Source organism: Passer domesticus, chromosome 13, assembly GCF_036417665.1.
Source record: "Passer domesticus isolate bPasDom1 chromosome 13, bPasDom1.hap1, whole genome shotgun sequence".
Lineage (NCBI taxonomy): Eukaryota > Metazoa > Chordata > Aves > Passeriformes > Passeridae > Passer > Passer domesticus.
The window spans coordinates 17,610,947-17,616,953 of record NC_087486.1 but is presented as its reverse complement, the minus strand read 5'-3'; the positions used below and the strand labels follow the sequence as shown (position 1 = coordinate 17,616,953).

General features: G+C 53.2%; 1 long non-coding RNA gene across 1 annotated transcript; it reads left to right on the top strand.

Moving 5' to 3' along the window:
• The first annotated feature begins 3,097 nt into the window (after nt 1-3,097).
• On the top strand, nt 3,098-4,581 carry LOC135280324 (uncharacterized). The gene is made up of 3 exons (XR_010347326.1): nt 3,098-3,235; nt 3,346-3,535; nt 3,798-4,581. It is a non-coding gene; the product is annotated as an uncharacterized LOC135280324 (long non-coding RNA).
• Nucleotides 4,582-6,007: the final 1,426 nt, after the last annotated feature.

Genomic DNA, 6,007 nt, shown 5'->3' with positions numbered 1-6,007 from the left:
TGGTGCTAGGTGAGGAAGAAGGGATGCGGTGGACACAGATGAGCAAGTTGAGGAGATGGAAGTCGACATGGAGGATAACATTGAGGAGATGGAAATTGATGAGGAGGAAAATATCGAGGCGATGGAAGTGGATGAGAAAGATGAGGAGGAGCCCATGGTCCTTGGATGAAGATGGAGTCCCACAAGTAAGAAAGGCAGATCCTCCCCATGCCCTGCCCACAGACACAGTGGCTTCCCTGACGCCAGGCTGAGGCTGGGCTGGATGGCCCCGCTCAGGGACACGGTGCCCGCAGGGGGCCTGGATTGTGCTGCCACAAGCACCAGCCCTGGCCTGCCCTGCACTTGCCTGGGGCCACAGCAGCCCTGCCATCCCTGTCTCTGCTCCTGGGGCCCAGCTCCCAGCCCAGCTGGGCCCAGTGCTGTCAGCAGAGACCAGCTTTGCTTCTTCCTTTCTTCCAGGACTGATGGAGATGACGGCCGTAGATATTACGCCTGTGTATATATGTTTGAATAGTTAGAAGATTTTTGTGAATATGTTCTTAGGTTAGTAGTTCTCTGTAAATATGTTTTGAAGATTGTTAGTCCCTAGGATCCCATGTAAATAAATCCTGTAGATTGTTATTGTTGTTGTTGTTGTTCTAAGGATTGTTTTAATGAAAGGTGTTCTGTAAATCCTAGAGTTTGGCAATCTTTGGCAAATAAATACGGCTTCTTTTTAAACCTCACTTCTCTTTGTCATTCCTTTGGGCACAGGCAGCGTTTGCACAGTTGGGATTTCCACTTGTTCCGGGATCCCGGGGCTGGAGCTCCCTGGGGCTGCTGCCACGGCCACCCCGCGGCTGGGGGTCCCTGTGCACAGGGGGTCCCACTGACACCACTGCTGCCGCTGGGCACTGCTGCTGCTCCTGGGCTGGGCCACAGCGGCGTCCCCAAGAGCTGAGCTGCCACCAGCACAGAGGGGGCTCTCACTGCACTGGCCCCTGCAGCCATGCCACCAAAGCAAGGCAGGAAACTTTCAGCCACCCTTCCTGCTGCAGCCACAGGCACTCCTGGCTCCAGAGCCGCCATCCGGCCACAGGGATGCAAAATCCACCTTCCCGCTCTCAAGGCCACGACAGCCTTGGCAACTGTGGCACCTGCATCTGGGCTGCTGCAGGGGCTGATGTTTAAGGCTTGCAGCCTCCAAAGGCTCCGGGCTCTGCTTCCGGGCCTGCTCTGCACTGCCCTGGGCCCGCATTGCTCAAGAGACAAAAGCCAAGCCAGGGGATCCTCACCCTGCCCTCATTCCTACTGCTGGCAGCGGCCACTGGCTCCTGTCCCCCACTCGGGTGACAGCAGGACAGACAGGGCAGGCTCTGCTGGGCAGGGGGTGGGAGGCTTTGGGCCCTGTGGGTGCTGCTGCTGGGGACCATGGGCCCAACAGGGCCCCCAGCTCAGCCCCTGCCCGGGCAGCTGCCCCCAAAGCCCCACACACCCTGAGCATCCCCATCACTGGTGGCAGTGGGAAATCCCACATACGTGACTAAAGAAATTCCCCAGAGCAAGTGAACCAAGGGTTCCATGGGGAAAGTCAGCACCCGCTGATGTTTAAAGCACCTTTGCAAAGGTGGCTGCAGGGCAGCTGTGATCTCCAGGGCCTCTGGCACTGCCTGCTGTGCACGTGAGGCTGTGGGGCTGCTCCCAGTGGGACACAGCACTGGGCTCACGCCAGCCCTCAGCCCCTCACAGCTGATCCCAAGGAGCAGCCTCAGAAAGCACTTTCACACCACTTGCTGCAAATATTAAACAGGACTACATGTCATTCAAAGAAGCCACGTTGCCAATTTCCTTGCGGTGTCGGAGCATGAGAAGCCTGGAAGGTGGCTCTGAATGTGCACTCAGGCCACTTCCACTGCCATCCCAAAGGACAGGGCTCTGCTTTCAGCACTGCTGAGCTCCTAACACAGCAATGAAGTCTCAGGAAGAGGCAGTCTGGTGGAGGTCCAGGGGCCTGCCATTGGAACTCTAATATCTCAGGGCAAAGATGACCAAAGTGAGACACTCCCCTCTGAATGCAATGATCTTGCCCTCGGACATTTGCAGGCTCATGATGATGCAACAGGTTTTCTTGGTATCATCAACTTTGTGTTTACCTTATATGTACTCTCCAGAGAACGTTCTCCCCTCTCTTCTCCCCTGTTGCTCCTGGCTTACTACAGTGCTTCACCCCTTCTCCCCAGCGAATGAAACCCTCAGTCCCCAGCCTCATTTTCTCTCTGGCCCTGGACCCTCTTCATCGCAATGCACAGCGTTTGGAGTTCCACACAAAGACCCGTCTCTGACCTCGTTCATCAGCACATGAAGCAAGTGTGCTCTGGGCTCTGGGAGTGCAGCTCGCTCACACGGGCTCACTGTGGACACGCCGCAATCACACAGTCATTGAGTGCAGCAGAGAACCTGGCCTCTAATGAAAGGCATGAATGCCACAGCCCACCCAACCCAATGCCTTGCATGTCTCTACTTTTTCCTTCTTCTCTCATTTTTCATGTCACTTTCCCCATTTGCTCTGGCTGGCAGCTTGGCTTCTCTCTCTCCTGCCTGCAGCTTCAGCCACATGTGTGACCCTGGCTGGCAGCTTGGCTTCTCTCTCTCCTGCCTGCAGCTTCAGCCACATGTGTGACCCTGCAGGAACAGCCTGACCTACAGGGAAGTGGGAGAGGACTCTTTGTCAGGAACTGAAGTGACAGAACAAGGAGGAATGGGATCAAACTGCAAGAGCTGGAATCCATTCCATGATGGGAAGAAGTTCTTTCCTCTCAGGGTGCTTGTCCCTGACACAGGGACCAGTGCAGAGAGGCTGTGCATACCCCATGCCAAGGAACATCCAAGGCCAGGCTGGACTGGGGCCGCAGCAACCTGCTGTGCTGGCAGCTTGCTCAGCTTGGAACCAGATGATCTTTAGGGTCCCTTCCAAGCCAAACCATTCAAGGATTTGATCATTCTTCCATGCCCATCTCCCAGTGTGGCGCGGCCCTGAAACTTCTGTGACATCACAGCTCCCAGAGTGTTCCAGGTGGAACGTCCAGCACCTGGAAACCAGCAGAGCAGACACTCTGCCTGCTGCCAGCGCTCAGTTGTCGCTCGCTCTGCGCTCTGCCCGTCAGCACTCAGCTGTTGCTGCTGCTGCCTGGGATTTTCCTGACGCCTGCTCTGGAGCACCAACCCCAGCAGGATGAGCACTGCTGCTCCAGTGGAGGTACTGTGCCATTCCAGGGAGGGGGTAGCCTGCTTGAGCAGGCTGCAGCCACGTGGCAATGGATGGTGTGGGACAGGAACCCCACTGTGAGATTGTGCTGTCTCTTGCAGACTATCAGAGACAATGTGGAGGAGATGGAAGTGGACATGGGGCAGAATGAGGATGAAAAGATGGAGGTGGATGTGAAAGAGCAGGTTGAGGACATGGAAGTAGATGTGGAGGATGACATCGAGGAGATGGAAGTGGACGAGAAGGATGAGGAGGAGCCCATGGTCCTTGGATGAAGATGGAGCCCCACAAGTAAGACAGGCAGATGCTCCCCATGTCCTGCCCACAGACACAGTGGCTGCCCTGACGCCAGGCTGGGGCTGGGCTGGATGGCCCCGCTCAGGGACATGGTGCCCGCAGGAGGCCTGGATTGTGCTGGCACAAGCACCAGCCCTGGCCTGCCCTGTACTTGCCTGGGGCCACAGCAGCCCTGCCAGCCCTGTCCCAGCTCCTGGGGCCCAGCTGGGCCCAGTGCTGGCAGCTGACTCCAGCTTTGCTTCTTTCTTCCTTCCAGGACTGCTGGAGATGACGGCCGTACATATTACGCCTGTGTATATACGTTTCAAAAGTTAGAATATTTTTGTAAATATGTTCTTAGGTTAGTAGTTCACTGCCAATATGTTTTGAAGATTGTTAGTCCATAGGATCCCATGTAAATATGTGCTGTGGATTGTTGTTGTTGTTGTTCTAAGGATTGTTGTAATGAAAGGTGTTCTGTAAATCCTCGTGTTTGCCGATCTTCGCCAAATAAATACTACTTCTTTATAAAACTTCACTTCTCTTTCTCATTCCTTTGGGCACTGTCAGAAACCCGGACGTCCCCCTGACCATCCTAAATGATTCCAGCCCCAGCCAGGGGGCTTTAAATCCCTGGCAGGTGGTTCGGAGACCCTGGCATGTAGCCAAAGACCCCTGTGCCTTTGAATTTAACTCATAAAGCAAGTTACCACCTTTATGTCAAGAATTAAAAGTCACAAAAATTTAGATAGTCTAGTAATAGTAATCACAAAGTTAACGGAAAACATTTAGAGCACTGTACAAAGAGGTTTTAAACCTTGTGCGAAAGAGTCTGGAATTCTCTACATAGAAGTCAAAGGTTCTAAGATAGAAAATTTGGGCGTACCCTGTCCTTCCTCTTTCTTCTCCCTAGCATCCACATGAAAGATGATGTTAGCATCCACAAATTGGTTTCAAGTAGAAAGTCACTATCTAACTTAAGTAATAGGTATTAAAACATTATTCTAAACATAGTATACGCACTTTTTAATATAAAAGATAACACCAACCCGAGAGGCAAAAAGAGTGCCTTAAGCAGCCCTGCTGAACAAACCTCAGCAGGCCAGACAAAAAATGTTTTAGAGAAAACATAAAAATCAACCGTAAGAGCGTGAACCACATACTTCTCAACTCTTCCTTCGACAGCTAAGTTAGAAAAAGAGACTTCTAACATACCTCGAAATCCTCTCAACCAAAGAAAACCCAAGAGGCACAGGCAGAGTTTGCACAGTTGGGATTTCCACTTGTTCCGGGATCCCGGGGCTGGAGCTCCCTGGGGCTGCTGCCACGGCCACCCCACGGCTGGGGGTCCCTGTGCACAGGGGGTCCCACTGACACCACTGCTGGCACTGGGCACTGCTGCTGCTCCTGGGCTGGGCCACAGCGGCGTCCCCAAGAGCTGAGCTGCCACCAGCACAGAGGGGGCTCTCACTGCAGTTATCCCTGCAGCCATGCCACCAAAGCAAGGCAGGAAACTTTCAGCCACCCTTCCTGCTGCAGCCACAGGCACTCCTGGCTCCAGAGCCGCCATCCGGCCACAGGGATGCAAAATCCACCTTCCCACTCTCAAGGCCTTGACAGCCTTGGCAACTGTGGCACCTGCATCTGGGCTGCTGCAGGGGCTGATGTTTAAGGCTTGCAGCCTCCAAAGGCTCTGGGCTCTGCTTCCCAACCTGCTCTGCACTGCCCTGGGCCCGCATTGCTCAAGAGACAAAAGCCAAGCCAGGGGACCCTCATCCTACCCAAACTGCTGAATTGACTGCAGTCCTTTGGACCTTCTCCACTTTCAAAGAACCTATTCATTTGATCACTGATTCGGCAGATGTCTAAGGCCTAGTGCAGCGGGCCGAAAATTCCATTTTCAAAGACATTTCTAACCCCAACTAGAGCATTTGCTTTCCCCTTTCATTTCTCTTTTGTCCCACAGACAACACCCACACTATATCATGTACACAAGGTCTCATACCACCCTTCCTGCATTTATAGTAGGCAATGCTAAAGCAGATGCCCCAGCAATGGTTGTCCAAACCTCCCTATGGAATGTTTTTGACCAGGCTAGGATCCGCCACCGCTTCTACCATCCAAACATTCCTGCACCGCTCAGCATCTTTAAAATTACCCAAGATCAGGCAAGATCCATGGCAAACACCTGCCCAAATTGTCAGCAACATGCCTTTGCTTCTGTCACAGCTGGAGTCAACCCAAGAGGACTAAAGACTCTCCAGATCGGGCAATCACACATCACACACCAACCCCCGTTGGGAGACTAAAATACATCCCCGTCTGAATCGACGCCGACAACGCTGCGGTTTTCGCCTTTGCCCATGCTGGTGAGTAATCAAAAGGTGCTATAAAACGTTCCTTTTTAGCTTTTTCCACCTTCCCTGTTCCACAGGAAATCAAAACTGATCATGGTCCTGCTTATACCTCCCACTGATTCCAACCATT